The 21,865-nt window shown below is 39.6% G+C and overlaps 1 protein-coding gene across 2 annotated transcripts in view; it reads right to left on the reverse strand.

The window, feature by feature from the left end:
• Positions 1–21,865, reverse strand: part of LOC122564602 (zinc finger and BTB domain-containing protein 5) — a 35,482-nt gene that overhangs the window by 2,720 nt on the left and 10,897 nt on the right. The gene's annotated exons all lie outside the window — the stretch shown is intronic.

Raw genomic sequence — 21,865 nt, forward strand, 5'->3', positions numbered from 1 at the left:
GGGAGCCTCCTGTGAAGCGCTTCTGTGATCTTTCCTCCGGCCACAGGAGGCTCCCAAGCACTGAGAATGTCACCTAGACAGGGGACGAAATGTCTGCAACACAAATTCCCAGCTCGGCGAACAGAACCACAACAACGAGCACCCGAGCTACAAATCTACTCCCAAATTTTATTTTACCTACTTGCAGTCAGAGAACTGTTTTCCTCCTGTACATTCAGTCAAATGCAATTATGTTCATCTGCACTCGTCAGCCAATATTGAAGTTAAATTTATCACAAATAAAAAAAAAGCACCTCAGCCAGTCAATTGTATTTTTTGTTAATTTCATCTTAAATAAAAAACTTACAAATCAGCTCAGCTGTGGCTAACAAAACCTATGATGTGGCCTTTTCCAAGTGGTCGTAATAATGATTCTAAACAGTCAATGTCTCAACAATCACCAGAGGTTCTCAGTACATTCATCCTCTTTATGGAACAAAGGAGTCAGCACAGGCACCAAGCCTGACACCAAGGTACGAGCACAAGGGGTTAGGAGTAATTTATTAGCTTGGAAAGGGGATCGGCTAACCAACAGAAAGCAGAGGATGGCTGCTGTGCCTGTCAATGCACAGGGGAACAAATCCCGAAATTACTCTCAATAACTTTATGATTCTCTAAGTTTCCAATGTTGAGGGCCTTCCCTCAGAATCCAGTCAACTGCAAATCAGTGGATTGACGAGAACATCTACCGTTATTCTCATAGTTTTGTTTCATACTTGAAAATGTTTGGCTTGTTACAAGGTCTTCAAAAATGAGATAATGAGAGTCCAGAGGCATTATGCTTCTATTAGTGTGAACGACAAGGCTAGTGGCTGTAGAGAATGCTAGATAACTAGAGAATTTGAAGCTCTGGTCAAGACAAAAGGAGGCATATAGCAGGTTTAGACAGCTGGGATTGAGTGAATCCCTCATGGAATACAAGGGCAGTAAAAGAATACTCGAGAGGGAATTAGGGAGGGCAAAATAAGGTTCAGGTAAATCCTAAGAGATTCTACAAATACATTAAGGACAAAAAAAAAGTACCTAGGGAGAAAATAGGGCCCCTTAAAAAGATCAACAAGGCTGTCTATGTGTGAAACCGCAGGAGATGGTGAGAAACTAAACAAGTATTTTGCATCAGTATTTATTGTAGAGAAGGATATGGAAGCTAGTGAACTTGGAGAAATAAATAGTGATATCTTGAAAAGTTTCCAAATAACAGAGATGGTGGTGCTGGATGTCTTAAAGGTGTTTAAATCCCCGGGACCCGAACAGGTGTATACTAGAACTTTGTGGGAAGCTAGGAAAGAGATTGCTAGGCCACTTGCTGTGATATTTGTATCATTGAGAGCCATGGATGAGGTCCGGAAGACTTGGAGAGTGGCTAATGAGGTTCCACTGTTTAAGAAAGATGGTAAGGAAAAGACAGGGAAATATAGACCGGTGAGCAAGTTTAGTTTAGTTTAGATTAGATTAGATTAGATTACTTACAATGTGGAAACAGGCCCTTCGACCCAACAAGTCCACACCGACCCTCCGAAGAGCAACCCACCCAAACCATTCCCCTACATTTACCCCTTCACCTAACACTACGGGCAATTTAGCATGGCCAATTCACCTGACCTGCACATTTTTGGACTGTGGGAGGAAACCGGAGCACCCGGAGGAAACCCACGCAGACACGGAGAGAATGTGCAAACTTGTTGGAGAGTATTCTGAAGGACAGGATTTACATGCATTTAGAAGGGGAAGGGCTGATTCGGGATACTCAACATGGCTTTGGGCATGGGAAATTGTGTTTCACTGACATGACTGAGTTTCTTTGAAGAAGTGACACAGAAGGTTGATGAAGGTAGAGCAGTGCAGATTGTATATATGGACTTCAGTCAAGGTGTTCGACAAGGTTCCGCACGGTAGACTAGTTAGCACACTTAGATCACATGGAATACAGGGAGAACTAGCAATTCGGATACAAAATTGGCTTTAATGTAGGGGACAGAGGGTGGTGGTAGAGGGTTGTTTTACAGACTGGGGCCTGTGACCAGTGGTCTGCTGCAAGGATTGGTACTGGATCACTACTTTTCGTCATTTATACAAATGAATGGGATGTGAATATGGGAAGAATGGTTAGTAAGTTTGCAGATGACACTAAAATTGGTGTAGTGGTCAGTGAAGAGGGTTATCTCAGAGTGCAGCATAACCTTGATGAGATGGGCCAAGGATGGAAGATGGAGTTTAATTTAGATAAATATGAGGTGTTGCATTTTCATAAGACACATCAGGGCAGGACTTACATACTTAATGGTAGGGTCCTGGGGGGTATTGCCAAACAAAGAGACCTTGGAGTGCAGGTTCACAGTTCCTTGAAGGTTGTGTCGCAAGTAGACAGGATAATGAAGGCAACATTTGGTATCTTGCCTTTATTGGTAAGTGCATTGATTACAGGAGTTGAAAGGTCATGTTATAGCTATACAGGACATTGGCTAGGGCACTATTGAAATACTGCTTTCAATTTTGGTCTCCCTGCTATTGGAAGAATGTTGTTAAATTTGAAAGGGTGAATGAAAGATTTATATGATTGCCAGGGTTGGAGGGTTTGAGTTTTAGGGAGAGGCTGAATAAGCTAGGGCTATTTTCCCTGGAGCATCAGAGACTGAGGGGTGACCTTATAGGAGGTTTATAAAATAATGAGGGGCACAGATAGGATAAATAGCCAAGGTCTTTTTCCCAGGGTAGAGGAGTCTGAAGCTAGAGAGCATAAGTGTAAGGTGAGACAGGAAAGATTTAAGAGAGACCTAAGGAACAACTTATTTCACGCAGAGGATGATGGTGTATGGAATGAGCTGCCAGAGGAAGTGGTAGAGACTGACACAAATCTCAACATTTAAAAGGCATCTGGATGGGTACATGAAGAGGAAGAGTTTAAAGGGATTTGGGCCAAATGCTGGCAAATGGAACGAGATTAATGTAGGACATCTGGTCAGCCTGGATGAGTTGGACCAAAGGGTCTATTTCCGTGCTGTACAGCTCTATGACTGAACAAGCTTAGTTATACCTCATTCAACAATGTACTGCTGTATTGGCCCCAAGAGAATAGTTTTATATTTGTTTTATGTCAAAACCTCTTCATAAGAATTTCACCTACTTTAAATGTGACATTTATAAAAGATTGCTCGTTGTATTTAACTTCTACTTTAATTCCATGTGTTAAAATTTTAATTATAAATAGAAATATAAAAAGTGAACAATTCAGTGTTTACATTTCCCAGTCTGATGGCTGTGACTAACTTGAATGTGACTGACCAATCACCATTCTTGAAGATGTTAATGTTGTTGGATTTTTGCAGATTGCGCATGACATGCACCAAAATCTAAAACCGAAAAGAAAAAATCCAGACTACAGAGATCAAAAGATCTTGTTGGCAGTTACGTTCAGAAGTGAGCACAATTGCTTCACTGCTGACTGCAAAATCCAGCCCAATAAGCAATTCATTAGCCCTTGTTGATAATCTGAAAATACCTCAAGTGCACTGGGAGCTATCAGAATCTTTGAACACAGATGTTTTGGAAATAAAGAAGTTTCCTTAAACCTGTCAGGCTTTAAAACTGTGGGCAGTCTTTTGGTCGGATTCAGAAGTGTAGTACTAAAAACAGAAATTGCTCAGGTGTTTCCAGCAATTTCTGTTTTCGTTTCTGATTTACAGCATCCACAGTTATTTCAGTTTTTAATTGAAGTGCAGTGGAGGTGACTCACAAATGTCGGAAAAACAGAAAATTTTATTATTTTACGTTATTTCACAAAGACAAGGTATATCGGTTGAAAGAAATTGAAGGCAAGTCAAACAAAAAAAAACACTCCAGTGATGAAGATCTAAAACGCTGGATCAGCAGGTCCGGAACCATTTGTGGAGAAAGAAACAGAGTTAACAGTGAGTCTGAAATGACTCTCCTTTGGTATGGAGAGGTGGAATTAGGATCCATTTTATATTGTTGGAAAATGGGAGGGAAGCAAATGGAACAGAAGGGAGTGGCAATGATCTAAAAGAAAAAGTGAAAGATCCAAAGTAAACATTAATGATGGGAGAAATGTTAGTCCCAAGTGCAAGTAAAGGCATGAAAACAAGATATAGACATGGGGGGTAAATCTATCAAAATGGAAGACAGAATCCATTGTCTGAATTTGTCGAGCTGAGTGTTCAGTCTAAAAGGGTGTAAAATGCCTCAAGTGGAAAATGAGGTGCAGCTCCGTCAGCTTGCATGGAGCTTCAGTGGAACACACCAGCAAACCTAGGACTGAAAGGCAACTGTGAGAGCAAGATGGTGTAATAAATGGTAAGTAAACATAAGATCGGGGTCACCCTTGAGGACTGAGTAGAGGTGTTCATAAAGCAGTTGACAATAATGGTTAGTCTGACTCTCCATTTGCTGTGAAATAAAGCAGTTTTATTATGTGTATTTGGCCTCAGCTTTTAGACTGAGATTTGTTGCTAGATACTTTTATTATACCCTTGAGCTTTGCTACTGTGTCATTAGAGAATGGGTAATAACAGAAGCATCTCTAAACTGAAGATGCTCTGCCCATTCACAGGAATGACTAGCAATCATTTATCTAAAGGCAATCTACAGTATCTGCCCTAGTGTATTAAGTACAAGGAGTGATTTCTGCAGCTCAATGTCAGTAAAACTGGCTTGAATATTATGGAATTTTTATATAGTACTATTTCACAAAGATTTAATCTCCAAAAGCAGTTGGGATAATCATCCGCTATTTTGGAAATAAAATAAATCTCTCGACAAAAGCAATATTTAAAATAGATAGTAGTTCTTTCTTTCAATGCATGTTATGTAATTGATAACAATATTAGCCTTGTATTAACTTTACTATTACAATAACCAATTCTGTTACTACAGAATAAATATTTGCCCAAATTGTCTTGATTTCAGGCAGTTAAATGATGTACCTTTTAGAAAGGAGTACACAAAAAAGCAACTCAAACTAATATTCAGCCCACATACGAGAAACACTGTGTGCAGTTTCCTTCTAGAATATGTACAAATTCTACAATGACCTTCACAAAATTATTCATGCAGTCACTGTTCAGATCAGTGCATCAAAATCACAGCAGCATAACGTCTAAACAGCTGCTTACTTCACCTCATTCTGAAGCATTTACGACAGACACATGTACAACTAATATAAAGGAATACTGACCTTTACTTTGATAATAAATCATCAATACATACACTCCAATTATTATGGTGCTGCTTATAGTATACCCTGCCTTATTTAGATTATCTAGGAGATTCTGACAGAGAGAGTAAATAAATCAGATAATTTTACTAATTGGCTTTTGGGATTTTTACCGTCATTTGCTGAGATGACTTGAACAATTTGGTGAATAATTGGCTTAAGGCATTCGTTTCTACATGTGGCTGGACCATGCAAACCATAATCTAGTCTGCTCTCCTGTAAAAACTGCTCATTGTTCAAGGATCAAACCACAATGCAAATAAATTTTGCTTCTCTTCTCTACTGCAAACTCGTCAACCACTCACCTTCAACCACAGGCACAAAGTGGTCATGGGCAACTTTGCCACTAAGGTTGAATCCATTTGTTTGGCTGTTCTATCCCAACTCCAAAGCAAATTTCCTCAAGGCTTACACAGATTCAAGCTCGAAACTCATGAGTTTCACGAGTGTCATTATCTCCCCCCTATAATCTTGCCTACACGACCCACTGTTTGACATTATATGCACCAAAATGTGAACTAATCAATTACTCTTCTTGGCCCACATATTAGTCAATATTGTCAATGGCTATTTCTCCTTAAATAAAACTCAAGATCTTTTTAAACCCATCAGCTTCTGCACTCTGTCCTTGCAAACAATTGCTCATCTCAAAGCGTTCAAGGACTTGGGAGTGGAAAGAATTTAATCAACTTCTGAAAGGCATAGTGGAATGTTGGAAACTATGTTGGAAAGAAAAAGGAAATGGGAAAGATAGACTGAAGTCTGTCTCACTTGTAATTTGTCACACTGCTTGTTTGACATCAAAAGTGGATGAGCAGCAAGTTTCCTCAATTGTCTATTGGGAAGGAAGAAGCCATTGTGTGCATAAGCTGAAGACAAATCATCGATTCCGCTCCTCTTTCTGACTCGTTAGATTAACCCAAATCTTGGGTTTTTTAATTCACTCCTGCGAATTATGTGTTGCTGGATGAGCCAGCCTGTCCTCAGTTGCCCTTGAGAAGGTGGTAGGGGGTTGCCTTCCTGAATTGCTGCAGTCCATCTACTGTAAGTAGACCCACAGTACTGTTAGGGAAGACAGGTCCAGGATTTTGACCAAATGAGACTACAGGGAGTGATATTTTTCCAGATCAGGGTGGTGGATAGCTTGCAGGTGGTGGTGGTCCCAGGTAACTGATGCCCTTGCCCTTCTAGGTGGAAGTAGTTGTGGGTTTGGAAGATGCTGTCTAGGGAGGTTTGGTATATTTCTGCAGTGCACCTTTTAGATAGTACATGTTGTTACAACTGTCCATTGCAGGTGATAGAAGTGAATGTTTCTGGATGTGGTGCCAATCAAGTGGGTTGCTTTATCCTGGATGGTGTCAAGCTTCTAGAGCGTTGTTGGAGCTGCACCCATCCAAACAAGTGTTCCATCACAGTGCTGACCTATGACCCTTGTGGATTGCAGACAGGTTTTGGGAAGTCAGGAGGTGAAATACTCTTTGCAAGATTCCTGTTCTTGCAGCTGCACTATTTATAGGGCTAGTCCAGTTCACGTTCTGACCCACCCAGAGGAGCTTTCAACCACAAACCTGATTCATCAAGACTATACAATTCCACACCTATTATATTTGAGCTTTGCACCCCTTAACAATGACTGTTAAAAGCCCCATTCCATCATCAAATAGAAACAGAGTTACTGTTTCAATCCCACGTAAGCGCCCTCTGCTCTAATGTGCAAATAATGTGCAACCAGAGAAACTTGAACTTCATGGCAATAAGATCCATAGAAACAAATCCAAGTCTCCAGCACCAGGATAACAACGATTGGCCGGGTGGTTGACAGTGAGGAGGAAGGAGTAAACTGCAGAACAATATTGCCCTTCAGTAAAAGGAATGAGACAAGGGAGAACTGAATGAATGGCAAGACACTAGGAATCTCCAAAGAACATGGGGTGCTTGTCCACAGGTGCCTGAAGGTGGTTAATGAGTAGTTAAGGCATATAGGCCACTTGCCTTTTATCAGTCTATTATAGACCAGGCCAGACCCCCTCAAAACATTAAGAAAGTAGCCAGACCCTAACTTTGCTAGTTGTTTTAAGCACGTGTAGAGTGGATATTCTAGGAGTGATGCAGCTGGTCAAACCACTTCGTTTTAAACAAAACAGAATTTATTTACAAGATTACCAAATGAAACACAAACGAAAGAGAACAGAATACAGAATAACGTAACCTCTCCCAAAACCCAACAGATTATCCCAACTTAATGATGCTGTTCCAAATACTTGCTACAATCCCCAAAAACACCCCTTAGCACAAAAGGGAAAATCAAACACAGGCTCTTATAGGAGGGAAGTCAGAGAGAGAATACCAGCACAGACCTTCTTTGGGTCCAGCAGCTTTTTTCACATAACTGCTAAAAACCAAACCAAAAAAAAGCTGAGAGAACTGGCCACTTCCCTTTCACTGTATAAGTGTTTTACTTAAAACTTGAAAGCATTCGGCCTAAGGCAGTATCTATTAGGTGTAATCAAACTGTCCCTGAAACCCTTCAATCCCAGACTTTTCAGAGTCTGTGTCTTTTACTACCTCTCTAAAAGAAAAAAAAAGGACAGCATAACCTTGTTAGAAGAAGCAGCATTGTCACACAGTCGTAATATAGATTATAAGAGCAAAGAAGTCATGTTGGAGCTGTACACAACTTTGGTTAGGCCACGGCTGGAGTAGTATGCATACTTCTGGTCACCAAATTATAGGAAGGTTCTGATTACAATGGAGGAGGTGCAGAGGAGATTCACTAGGAGGTTGCTGGGATGGAGCAATTCAGCTATGAAGAGAGGCTGGATAAGCTTGGGTTATTTTCTTTGTAGCAGAGAAGATGTATGTGCATGCACACCTGCATGTGAGAGAAGAACCGAATACAGATGTATAAGATAGAGGACATGGACAGGTCCCTTTAGTTATCAACATTAAGGGAGGATAATTTTAAGGTGAAGGGCAGGAAGGTTACTGGGGATGTCACAAGATAAACTTTTTTATCCAGAGAGTGGCAGGGATCTGGAATGCGCTGCCTGGAAGGTCAGTTGAAGGAGGAAACGTCAATCTTTTTAAAAAAAAGTACTTTGTTATGACACTATACGTGCACAACAATCAGGCTTATGGGCCTAGAGTAACAAAGTGGGACTAATGCAGGTAGTGGTATATTTTTGGCAGTACAGATTTGATGGACTGAAGGGCCACTTATGTATTGAATGATTCAATCTTCTTTACCAAATATATAATAATTATCCATTAATATTGATACAACCTTGGAAAATGAATTAGAACTAGGGATTTGGTTAGTTAAATTCACCCTCATTGGTGACAGCAAATGTTTTCTTCCCAAGTGTAGTAAAAGAGCCATAACTTGCCCTTCTGGACTATGAATGTTCCTTAAATTTATTTTTATGACAGTGTTAAGTCAGATTCTAAATAGCCAGTGCCCATCAGGTGAACTCCATGCCTATGCTAATAACTGGTCTTGTCTGAGTGTGGAAGATTGCTGCCAATTCAACAAAACCAGAGCTAATAGGAGCATCAGACTCCAAGAGGACAATCTGAAAGATTGAGCCAGATGGTGCTTCTAAATAAAATGCTAAAATGCTACGGACGCTTGCTTTCCAACTGTTAAGCAATAATTTGCACAAACTTTATTTTATCTCCAACCTAAATTTAATCGATTTGCTAATCATTCCTGTGATTCTTCACCCTCGCGAGATTCATAATTCTACTCTCGCCTTCCAGGCACTTAAAGCACAGACAACACATTATCCACAAACTAACACTGACATACATAAAAGCAGAAACTGACAAAGGAAATTTTAGCATTATAATTACAAATAAAACATGTTCATACATGGAATTATCAATCATGGTCCCACCAAAACAGAGAAGGAATGTCTCATGACCCTACACTTCCCAATTTCCTGAGAAAAGTTTCAACTATAGCACTGGTTTATATTTTAGAAATAATTTATATTTGATACACTTTTAAACATTGTGACACTGTTCCACAATGACTAGTGATTGTTTGCTTTTTTAAAAAGTGGGAGATTGATTTCTTGAACATGCACAATTTTGTGTGGTAAAATGAAACAACCCATTGTATCTCGTGAATCAGCAGCAGGGTCAATTGCTTTCACGGCAAGTGCAACACATTAAAACTGGAATGATACTCTGATGAACACAAGCAACACGCAGTCTGAACTTCCTCATATTCTGATCCAATAATTCTTGATCCAAAATTTCAAACAGCACATCCTACTGCATTTTTGTGATAAATATCCTCTCCAATGCTGGCCTGTCATCTCATTTAAGACCACAGGATGTAGGAAGAGAAGCAGGCCAATCAGCCCATCAAGTCTGCTCCACCATTCAATGAGATTTTGGCTGACTTGATAATCCTGAACTCCACTTACCTACCTTTACCCCATAACCCTCGATTCTCCCCCTGATTAAAAATTTCTTTCTCAGCCTTGAATATACTTAACAACACAGTCTCAACAGTTCTCCGCAGTAATGATTTACACAGATCACTACCCTCAGAAGAAATTCCTCTTCATTGCTACCTTAAATATGCAACATAGTATTCAGAGATGATGCCCTCTGGTCTTAAGACTCTCCCACAAGAGGAAAACAATCTTCCAGCATCTGCCCCATCAGCTCCTCCAAGAATCTTGTATGTTTCATTAAAATAAACCTTCTTCTAAAACTCCAGTGAGTAAGGGGCCAACTTATATAACTTCTTCTCAATAAGCAAGGGTCTGTCCAAACCTGGCATCAGCTCAGGGAACCTTCATTGGACTGGCTCCAATGCCAGTCTATCTTTCCTTCAGTAAGGAGCCCAAAACTGTTCACAGTATTCCACCTGTGGTTGAGGAGCATCTTGTATGGCTTTAGCGAAACCTCCCTAGTTTTATACTCTACTCCCATATAGCCATGGAATCATAGAGATGTACAGCATGGAAACAGACCCATCGGCCTAACCCGTCCATGCCAACCAGATATCGCAAGCCAATCCAGTCCCATCTGCCAGCACCCGGCCCATACGCCTCCAAACCCTTCCTATTCATATACCCATCCAAATGCCTCTTAAATGTTGCAATTGTACCAGCCTCCACCACTTCCTCTGGCAGCTCATTCCATACACATACCACCCTCTGTGTGAAAATGCTGCCCTTAGGTCTCTTTTATATCTTTCCCCTCTCACCCTAAACCTATGCCCTCTAGTTCTGGACTCCCCGATTCCAGGGAAAAGACTTTGTCTATTTACCCTATTCATGCCCCTCAATTTTGTAAACCTGGATAAGATCCCCCCTCAGCCTCCGACGCTTCAGGGAAAACAGTCTCAGCCTATTCAGCCTCTCCCTATAGCTCAAATCCTCCAACCCTGGCAACATCCTTGTAAATAAACGCCAACATTCCGTTTACGTTCCCTATTACCCGCTGAACTTGGATGGTAGCATTTAACTCATGGACAAGGATCCCCAAATCTCTCTGTGCTGTAGATTTCTATACTCTTTCTCCATTTAGATAATAATCTAATCTTCCTGCCAAAATACTTAACCTCACATTTTCCCACATTGATTTTCCAGTGGCTAAATGTTTGCCCACTCATCCAACTGGTAGACTGTGACATTCTCACTACCTTTGTCATCCCGTTTCTCCCCCTCAATCAAAGCAAAATGCTCAGAGACACAGAGTAGTTTTACCTTCTTCATCTTTATTCTTGGCTCCAGAGAGAGAGCACGATCGGCCATGTGCACAGGGACATGAGTTCCCAGTCTTCTCTGGAACAGCAGTTTCTGAATTATATAGTCATTTTACAGGGGGGAGCATTCAGATAAGGCAAGATACATATTGATTCGGTGACCATTACAATCAGCAGGAATAAATAATAGAGATTAAGCTATCTGCTGTCACACAACTGGCTTCACATAATGAATACTTTTCACCTTGTTAAACTGACCTTACATACTGAATGCTTCCAATATTATTACATGGCTCTACATAATGAATGCTTTTCCACCTTGTTAACCTGTTACCCTTGCCACCAGCACCCAATTGTTAATGGTGCCATTTCTTATCTGATCTGAATCATGCTCAGCTGAACCTCTTGTTTCACAAACCTCAGGATTTAACTCTTTCCCTGTCTGCTAATACCCGAATCACATTCTCATTCCCTCCTTTTATCATTTCATGATAACCCACCGAAATGGCACTACCAGCTTTCATAAATACTGGATGTTAGAGTCTTAAGCAAGTTATTGACACACAGCATGCAATGATTATAACAACAACAATTACTAGTCCGTTACAGTAGATAGAATTTGAAGATTCTTCTCGTGGAAAAAAAATTCACCAGTAAAGTTCTTAAACCCACAGTCCTTAGTGACCACTCCATCCCCTCCAAGTTAAGTGGAAATGAGCCAATTCTCCAAACTCTCCTCCAGTAAAGTCCAACCTGAAAACAAAATTCAGTCTGTCCTTGTGCATCACTCCACAGAGAAATCTGATTTCTTGGATAAGGGCAGTTAAATGCTTCATAAAACTGACAAGACTTCCATCCTTCCAGAGGTGCTTAAGATGGAAGATACCAGCGCCTCTGAGTGTGCAGTGCAGCAGCTGTAACTGCAGGCTAGGTGAATGCAGCATTCTTTGCTGCTTCTGCTCCCGCTCTGCTGTTAAATGTAACAAAGCCAACTGGCTGTTTTGATGTTAGCTTGATCAGTGAGCCATCAAATCCCTTGATATGATCAAAAGACATGGTAAAGCTCACGTGGTTTAATGTCCGTAGGGAGGTCACTGATGAAAAGCGTACCGACCTCCCCTACACGGTTGTTAGCTTCTTAGTTTTTCATGGTCATGACTGGGGAGCTGATTGAATCTGTTGGATCAGGTTGTGGACGGGTGGACAGTGGTCCGAAGGCATGCTTTACCTGTGAATGGAGAAACTCTAGAAACGATGTTAGCTGCTGAAAGTATCTTTGCATTTCCTCTCCATCCTAGAGGACGGTCACACATTTAACTACACTTACTTGTGTCTGCCTATTTCAATCTTCATTGAATTCTTGAAGTCTTACTCTATTCACTATTTTGACATTATCAAGTTTTATACAATCCATAAACTTCTAAATTGTACTGCCTAAACAATTCAGTCAACTACAAACAACAATCAATGGTCCTAAAATCAAACACTCTGGGGACCCCATGTAGATTATTCAAAAATAATTTTCCTTTAACAAGTTGATACTTGGCTAATGTGAAAGCTGTCATGAAAAATATTTCAAAAGTCTGGAGCAGCAAGAAAACAACAATGTTTCCTGTGCTTTAGCAATTGAAGAGGAAGTATCAGTTCAGATTTAAATCTCAAATATTCGTGGGAAACAAATGCTGAATATTTTAAAATATGTTCTCCAAATGAAACTTCCCAAATAAAACATTCGGAATTATAATGGCAACTTTGGGAGAGATCAACACTCTTTGAATTTGCAATATGAAGGGGCCAATGAAATCTTAACAATAATTAACAGAATTTAAGCAGCTCAGCCTCAAGTTCTGATATTCTCTTTAAATCTTAACAAAACATCAAACTCAAAATGCACTCTTCTTTTCATGAACACTCTGCATTAAAAACACACCAGCAAAGATATTTTACTACAATACTCTCATCTGGTTAAAGCATAACCACTGACCAACTGTTCCTTTTTAAACAGGCATTGTAGAATTTCAAACACATCAGAGGCTCAAGGCACTCAATCAATTTGTTTTAAGGTTACAAGTTTGATAATTTTAAGACAGACATAATATTGTACAACTTCAATGTAAAAACAAAATCTGCCCCATTACATAGCCCACAAAACACACTGAATTGATATCCTGATTCAAGCAAGGCAAAACAGTTACTTAAAAAGGATTTCAACAAACCAAAAATTTTTAAAACATCAAACACTCTCAGCAAGGCACAATTTACATTGAAACTTTCCTTCTTCAACCCAAGCATTTGTACGACGTTAATTTTAGCGTTTCTCGTTTTTATTTGCATCCTTTCATGGAATTACACTTATAAAAAGAGAAAGCCCTCACAGTGGACCACATGACACCACAGTCCAAGCCGCTCTCCTCCCCAGGACAAAGACTTGCAGATCCTCAAATTTCACCACTAGGGGACTTTAACCCCTTTCTCATTTTACTCCTCACGAGGGCTTGAACCTAACTCAAACACAGAAAGCTTGAATCTCAATTAAACACAGAGCTCAAACCCTTGCTTAATCACAGAAAGTTCGAATCTCATTTAAACACAGAGAGCTTGAACCCCAGCACAGTGCAGAGGACTCGAACCTCTGTTTGTCAGCGTGCTTGCGAAACTGTGTCTCTTAACTGAACTAATTACCATTCTCGAATCCATAGAATAGAGAGTGATCGAGCGAGGGGACTGTCTCTGGCACACAGGAGTATTGAGAGGGACCAAGGTTTAAAATCTTGTGGGCCCATCTGTCTCGAGACACCGAAGTTCCAGATGGTTGCTGACACTGTCCAATAGTAACTATTCGTTTGGAACCTGCCAACTGCGCCAATATTGTCATCCCATATCCCCCCCTCAGTTGAAGCAAAACGCTCAGAGACACAGTAGTTTTACCTCCTTCATTTTTATTCCGGGCCCTGGGGGTGGGGGGGGAAAAGAGAGAACGATCGCCCATGTGCACAGGGACATGAGTTCTCGATCTTGTCTGGAATAGCAGTTTCTTAATTAATTATATAGTCATTTTACAGGGAGGAGCATCCAGATAAAAATAACATACATATTGATTGGGTGACCATTACAATCAGTGAGTATCAATAGTAGAGATTAAGCCATCTGCTGTTACACAATGAATATTCTTAACCCCAACTGGCTTCACATAACGAATACTTTTCACCTTGTTAAATTGACCTTACATACTAAATGCTTCCAATATTGTTACATGGCTCTACATAATGAATGCTCTTCCACCTTGTTAACCCATTACCCTTACCTCCAGCACCCCATTGTTAACTACAAGTTCTTATCTGATCTGAGTCATGCTCAGCTGAATCTCTTATTTCACAAAACTCAGGACTTAACTCTTTCCCTGCCTGCTTATACCCTATATACATTCACACCTATTTTTGGGTCATATGAAAATTGGCCATCTTTCCTCATCCAACTCAAATTATTGTGGCCCCAGCAGTGATCCCTCTGGCATTCCGTAAATTACAGGTTGCCATCCTGAAAATGCCCTTATTTCAATTCACTGTCTTTTATCAGTTAGCTTATCCTGTATCCATGCTAATACACTAGCTCCAACACTTTGGATTAAGTAGCCTAATGTGAGATACCTTATCAAATACATTTTCAAAATCCAAATATATTACTTTGCCTTTATCTATCCTGCTTGTTACCTCAAAGTATTCCAGTAAATGAAACCAAGCATATTATCTTCCCTAAATGCTCCACTGTTCCATCCTTTATGACAGGCTCTAACATTTTCCTAATTATTTCTCAGATGTTAACTTGTTAATTCCAGTCCGATTACAGCATAACTAACTCCAAGTTGTACAAGAGGAATCAAAGTCACAGAACGTACCCTCGGTGGGGAAACAACAATGTCTCATCAAGAGTAGTTTGACAGCATAAGCAAGGAGTGGCCTGCATCAAGTGCTGGGGGGATCAGTCAGGAATTAACACTTACCATACATATTAATAATCCAGATCGTGATGTTCAAGGGACAAGTTCAAAGTTTTCAGGTGTCATGAAACTTGTAAACTGACAGGAGGACAGTGTAGAACTCCAAAAGGGCATAGACAAGTTGGTGGGGTGGGCAGATAGATGGCAAACAAGGATCAATGCAGAGCATGAGAGGGTATGCATTTTAGTTAGATGAACATTGAAAGACAATATAAAATCAGGGAAATAATTCGAAAGGGATTCCAGGTGCAGCAGACTGGATGCATATGTATATATGTCATTGAAGATGGTAGGACAGGTGAAGATAAAAGTAAAGCAACGTCCTTGGCTTTACTCATAGGAGCATAGAGTAAAAGAGCAAGGAGGTGATGTTGAACTTATACAAGACAATTTTTTGGATCTCACCTTTAGTGTTATGTATAACTCTGGGGGCTACATTTATAAAAAAGGGTATGAACACATTGGAAAGTGTTAAGTAATTTACAATTAGGTTCCAGAGATGAGTAACTTCAGTTATAGAGGGAAGATTGAAGAAGTTGGGACAGTTATCCTTGGAAAAGGCAGCTCAGAGGAGATTTGACGGCGGTTTTCACAGGCATGAGCAGACTGGATACAGTAGATAGGAGAAACTGTTACGTTTTGTATAAGTAACAAGAACAAGAGGGCACGGTTTTAAAGTGATTTGCAAAAGAAGCAAGTGTGACATGAGAAAAAGCTTTTTCACACAGCAAGTAGTTAGGTTTTGGAATGCACTGCCTGGAAACATGATACAGGTAGGTTACAGTGAGGCATTGAGAGTGCCTTGGATGATTATTTGGATGAAAATAAAGTGCCAGGGTATGGGGATAAAGCAGGAGACTGACACTAGATAATGATGCTCATTTGATGGGCCAAACGGCCTCTTCCTGCGCTGATCGACTCCTTTGATTCTGTGACTTACTTAATCTCATCTACTGTTGGAGACAAATATCCACAACAGGACTTGTAGTTGAGATATCAACATCTAAAACAATTTATTACCTAAACCGCAAGTACATCTCGACTGTGAGGTGTGACGCTACAGAACAAACCACAAATCTTATCAAATCACTTCAGAACCACAAAAGGTTTCAATTATCACCACTCAACAACCTCAACATCAAAGAGAAACTGTTCAATTTTCAATATTTTCTCCCTGATTGTAACCTTTCATTGGTTGTAAAATCCTAATGAATCTACACTATTTTCTTTCCATTACTTTTAAGTGACAACAGTATCAGATCAGATCAGGAGCCACTAGTTTTCTAATCATATTTCTACTGTCAAAGTTAGATCAAACAGATTTGCCTCTTGGCAGAACTGAATTTAACAAAGCAGTTTCAGCTGGCTAATGGATATTAGATCAATCAAGAAAATGAAGTTTGGCCTTTGCTGTAAAGTGTTCTCAGGGCTATAAATAAGGGAGCTCTTTAGAATGTGTCACTCTTTTGTGGAAGAGAAACTTAATGCTCCAATGCCATCCAGCTTTTGGATTGGGGGGGTAGAATTGGATATAATACATTCGGATTTTTCAGAGTACGTTTGATAAGGTACCTCATATTAGGCTGCTTAAGAATTTAAATACACAAGTGTAGGAAAGGAAGGCAAAGGGAATGTTAGTCCGTATTTCAAAAGGCTTGAAGTATAAAAAATGCGGAAGTCTTACTGCAATTGTACAAGGCGCTGGTGAAATCATATCTGGAGTACGGAGAGCAGTTTTAGTCCCCTTATTTAAGGAAAGACATTGTTTCAATGGAGGCAGTTCAGAGAAGATTCACATGATCCGTGGTATGGAGGGGTTTATCTTATGAGCACAGGTTAAATAAGTTGGAGCGCTACTCATTGGAATTTAGAAGAGTGAGAGGAGATTGCATTGAAGCACAAACATTCATAAGAGATATGACAGGTAAATCCTGAGAGGAGGTTTCCCTTCGTGGGAGAGTCTTGGACCAGGGGCAGCAATTTAAAACTGAGAGCAGGAGGAATTCCTTCTGTCCAGATGGTGGAGTGTCTTTGGAACTCCCTGCCACAGAGTGCTGCGGAAGCAAAGACTTTGTGTATATTTTAGGCTCAGATTGACTCCCTACTGATCAAGAATCTATAGCTATAGGGAAAGGTCAGGAAAGTGGTTGAGGAATGTCAGATTAGCAATGTTCCTATTGAATGGCAGAGTAGATTCAAGGCCGAACGACCTACCCTGTTCCTATTTCTTGTGGTTTAAGAGGACAGAATTGGTATAGCTAGGAGAAAGTGAGGACTGCAGATGCTGGAGATCAGAGCTTAAAAATGTGTTGCTGGAAAAGTGCAGCAGGTCAGGCAGCATCAAAGAGGGCTTATGCCCAATATATCGATTCTCCTGCTCCTTTGATGCTACCTGATCTGCTGCACTTTTCCAGCACCACACTTTTAAGAATTGGTATAGCTCCAACATTCCTAACTGGCTTAATCTCTCAAATCTGGTCCCATCTTTTCAACCCTAGAAATTTCACGAAAAATATTTTCTTTCTTCAAAATGGTATGTGAAAGGAATGTTGGTAATTTGTTTTTAAAAATGCCTTCCATTTGTTCAAAATGATCATGATACAAAATATTCAAAATCAAACAAGTTGACCTGGTCTTTTTTCCGAACATTCATAAGTTTTATTTTTTAAAAATACAGTCAATCTGAATGGAGTCTTAAATCGGAATACACAGTAGGTGACTGAATAAAATCAGTCAAGCGATTACAAACATCTGTGAGAACTTGCTGTAGCAAGTGCTTTTGGCATGTCTGTCAATATGTAGCTGTTCTCAACTCAAAAGGAACAATGAGGAATCTTCAGCATAGGAGAAAGTGAGGACTGCAGATGCTGGAGATCAGAGCTGAAAATGTGTTGCTGGAAAAGCGCAGCAGGTCAGGCAGCATCCAAGGAACAGGAGAATCGACGTTTCGGGCATATGCCCGACAAAGTCACCACATTGAAAAGATTATCCGACTAAAAAAAACACATTGTGTCCTCTGCTGCTAGATCACAAAATAGAACAGCTTGAATATCATTTGTACATGGTATTTATGGAATACAGAGGAACCTCGATTATCCGAACAACACGTGAGGGGAGTATAATCAAATGCCGGATAACACAGTTTAGCCAAGCATTGGGACCTTGCGATCTTGTTCGGATAATCTGAAATTCAGATAATTGACTTTTGGATAATCGAGGTTCCTCAGTACCTAAGTCTATTTGTTTTATTGGTGGGGGAGATGGAATGTGTTTATATTCTTTGTGCACTGGTTTACTGCCCACAATTGCTTTGCTGTTAGTTAGGAGTGGTCACAAAATGATAGCTTAAGACCTCATGTGTTTAAAATAGTAAGAGTTAAAACTAGTTGCTTGTCTCCCAGACATCTGCCACATCCAACCTTCAAGTCAACTAAGTCAAATGCCTAAAATGTCCAGATACCATGTTTGGAAATGGCAAATGACAGATCATAGGCAAGAGAAGAGTGAAGACTGCAGAAGCAGATAGAGATTTGTCAATTCTTTTGCTACCTAGAGTCTCCTAACATCAAATTTAACAACAGAAAATTAATTCTTGAAGAATATGTAAAATAAACCAGAGGCTGTTTAAAACCTCAAACCTATTTTCAAAAGAATGTGCTTTTGTTTAATTCAAATATTGCATATATTGTGGATCTTGTTGTAAATGTTGTGACCTGATTTCTACAGGTTTGGCTAGTATCAATTTCACACTAACCCCATTCCAGACAGACAGAAAGAATGCAATTTGCTCCTTCTCTCATCTGCTTCATCAACAGATCAATCATTTCTTTTTGTAAAGATTTAAGTCCTCTTAAGGTCCAGGTTTGAAGCATCTGAAAACTTCCACTCTTTGCACACCTACCAAAGAGAAACCTCATCCAGAGGTCTGTAAAGGATCCATAACTTTATTCAAAGGCTTTTGAGTTATAAAAATAAAACAAAAGGGAATCAATCATAAATGCACAGAAAGGAAGAAGAACTTAAATAGATAACAGAACCTTCTTCCAGAAAGAAATTAATGCTAACCATTTTATACTTGTCAATCTGTAATGCCTCAAGGGGGCTCACATTAGTAATGTAAACTGGCATAAACCAGAGGTACAAACTAGACTGTAACCAGATTGAAACATATTCCATGGCTTCCATTTTAAAAAGCCCCCTCAACTTAAATAAGAGAACACTGAAACCTTATAAATAAACCATTCTGCTTCTCACAAGGAGGCAGTTACCTCACTTTTTAGATCCTGAATGTGAAAGGACAATAACTCAAACTTATTCAAGTAAAAACAAGAGAACGCTATTGAACCAGAAGCTGCTCCACCCTTCTATAAAACCATGGGTGATCTGAATGTTGCCTCAACCTCACTTTAATGTTTGTTTCACCACATATCTTGACATTGTTCAAACATCCATCGATTATTCAGCTTCTACAATTCCCCAGGTTACAGATGTGCAAACATTCACTACCCTCAGAAGAAATTCCTTCCATTTGTCATTTTGAGTAAGAGTGCTTCTTATTCAGAAATCGTTTCCCTCATTCTAGATACTAACATCCTCTTAGCATCTACTCAAGCAAGCCCCTAAGTTTCAACAAGATCATTCTTCGAAAAATTGTCATTGAATATAGGTCCAATGTACTCAGCCTTTCATCTTAAGACAACCCTTTCATCCCAGGAATCAACTCAGTGAATCTTCTCCGAACTGTCTCCAATATCAGGGAATCAGAACTGGTGCCTAGCATGACTGTAAGACTTGCCCCTTTTATACTCCATCCCTGGTAGTAAACAGAAAGATTTTATTTGCCTTCCTAATTACTTGCTACGTCTGTATATTAACACTTTGCCTTTCTTGTATGAGGACACCGAAATCACATGAACAAGTCCTGCATAACAAAGAAATGTGAGGAGACACTGACTGTAGAGCTGGAGGAGTTAAGAGACCATTAAAAAAGCTGTTTCTGCTCAAATACAATCGTTCTAAAACATTTCCTTTCATTAACAAAAGGATGAGGCAAATTACTACAAAAAGGATAGATTCAACATGCTTCTTTTAAGATCGCGATTTGATCAGAGGACCTGGGTGACAAGCCCTCACCAACAGATTTAAAGCCAAATGCAAAATAACTAGTGGAAGCACTTTTGCCTTTAAGTCAAATGTTGGCACAAGATCCAGGCTGATCTTTAACTGTGATAAAAGAAGTTTCACATTTATTAAAAGCCTTTCATGATCTCTAGAATGTCCTAAAGCTTTTTAAACTTCAAAAGCACTCGCTGGCTGGAGCTTTATTGTTCCTGTGAAGAACATAGCTGCGAAATTGGGCACAGTAAACTCCAACAAATAACAAATGATGTTCAGACCAAATAATCTGGCTGTTACAGTGAGTTTCCTACATAAAGAGATGCTGCCCTTTTGATGATACTTTAAACCCAAATTGTTCTCATTTGAAAACATTCCGTAATCCTATTTCAAGAGCAGGGAAATTTTCACATTTCTCTCGGTAACAACAGTGATTATGTTTGAAATGTAATTCCCTTGCTATGAGAAGTGTAGGTTTAAAGTGAGATGGGAAAGAGTTGAAAAAGGGACCTCAGGAGCAACTTTTTTCTACACAGTGTGTGGTGCATATATGGAACGAGTTACCAGAAGAAATGACAGAGACAAGTACAATCACAACATTTAAAAGACATTTGGTCAGGTACATGGATAGGAAAGATTGAAGGCGATATGGGCCAAATGGAAGCAAATGAAACTAGTTCAGTTTAGGAGGCATGGACGAGTTGGGCCAAAGGACCTGTTTCTGTGCTGTGTGCCTCTATGACTCTAAGCGCACCAAGGATCTGAAACATGCTGTACCAATAGAAGTCCTTTATTTTCAGGAATCTTGTTTTATATCTCCATTCATTCAAGATTCATACAATCTCCACAGAATATTGCCAGAAGATTTTCGGCACTATTTTTGTAATCTTTTATTTACAAACTTTTGTGTTTGTTCAAAACTCTGAAATTTTGTGGATTTTTTTTTAAGCAAACACTTTCAAACATTGTGTCTATTTTAAAATCAAAAAAGTGGTCTCCAGGACCTAACCAGATTCCAATCTAAAAAAGTTAGTGATCTTGTCTGGGACCATAATACCTCCCAGCTACAGGCTCGTCCTTTCCTCAAGTTGTTAGAAAGTCACAGCATTCATGCTGCCACACACAGCTAAATAATGTAAAAGCTGCTATGCTATTTAATTTGCCTTTGTCAAATTTAGAAGGACAGTGAGTTAATGGGACTTACACATCATTGATCATCTTTAAAAATCATATTCTACCAATATAATAAATTTAAGACAAAAAAGGAGGGCTAAGTAGACAACTAAATTGAATCAACATCCTTTTACTTATGGAAAGTACATGAACTCTGGTGGAGTATCCAAAGGATAATTGAATGCATGATCATGCTGTTTGAGCTTGAGATAGACATCACTCATTTTATCCAAAACATCTCTATGCCAGATGTTTCCCTATACGAAGGAAAGTGTATTGTGGGCGCTTCCCTTCTTGTCAACAAAGATATGTCCTTCATTGAAGAGGTTCACCTTTTGTCCGTCTACCACTTTACTTTAAAATGGTATACAATCCTACAGAAACTGCTTAAGTTTACCTCATTTGGACTTATCTGCAAGCTACCCAGAGGATTCTAATTGAAAGGTCTTTGATACAGTACTGATCTTTAAGTTAAAAATCACACAACACCAGGTTATAGTCCAACAGGTTTATTTAGAGGCACTAGCTTTTGGAGCGCTGCTCCCACATCAGGTGGTTGATCTTGCTTCATCCAGAGGCTCACTGA

The sequence above is a fragment of the Chiloscyllium plagiosum genome, chromosome 2 (genome assembly GCF_004010195.1).
Source record: "Chiloscyllium plagiosum isolate BGI_BamShark_2017 chromosome 2, ASM401019v2, whole genome shotgun sequence".
NCBI classification, from domain to species: Eukaryota; Metazoa; Chordata; class Chondrichthyes; order Orectolobiformes; family Hemiscylliidae; genus Chiloscyllium; species Chiloscyllium plagiosum.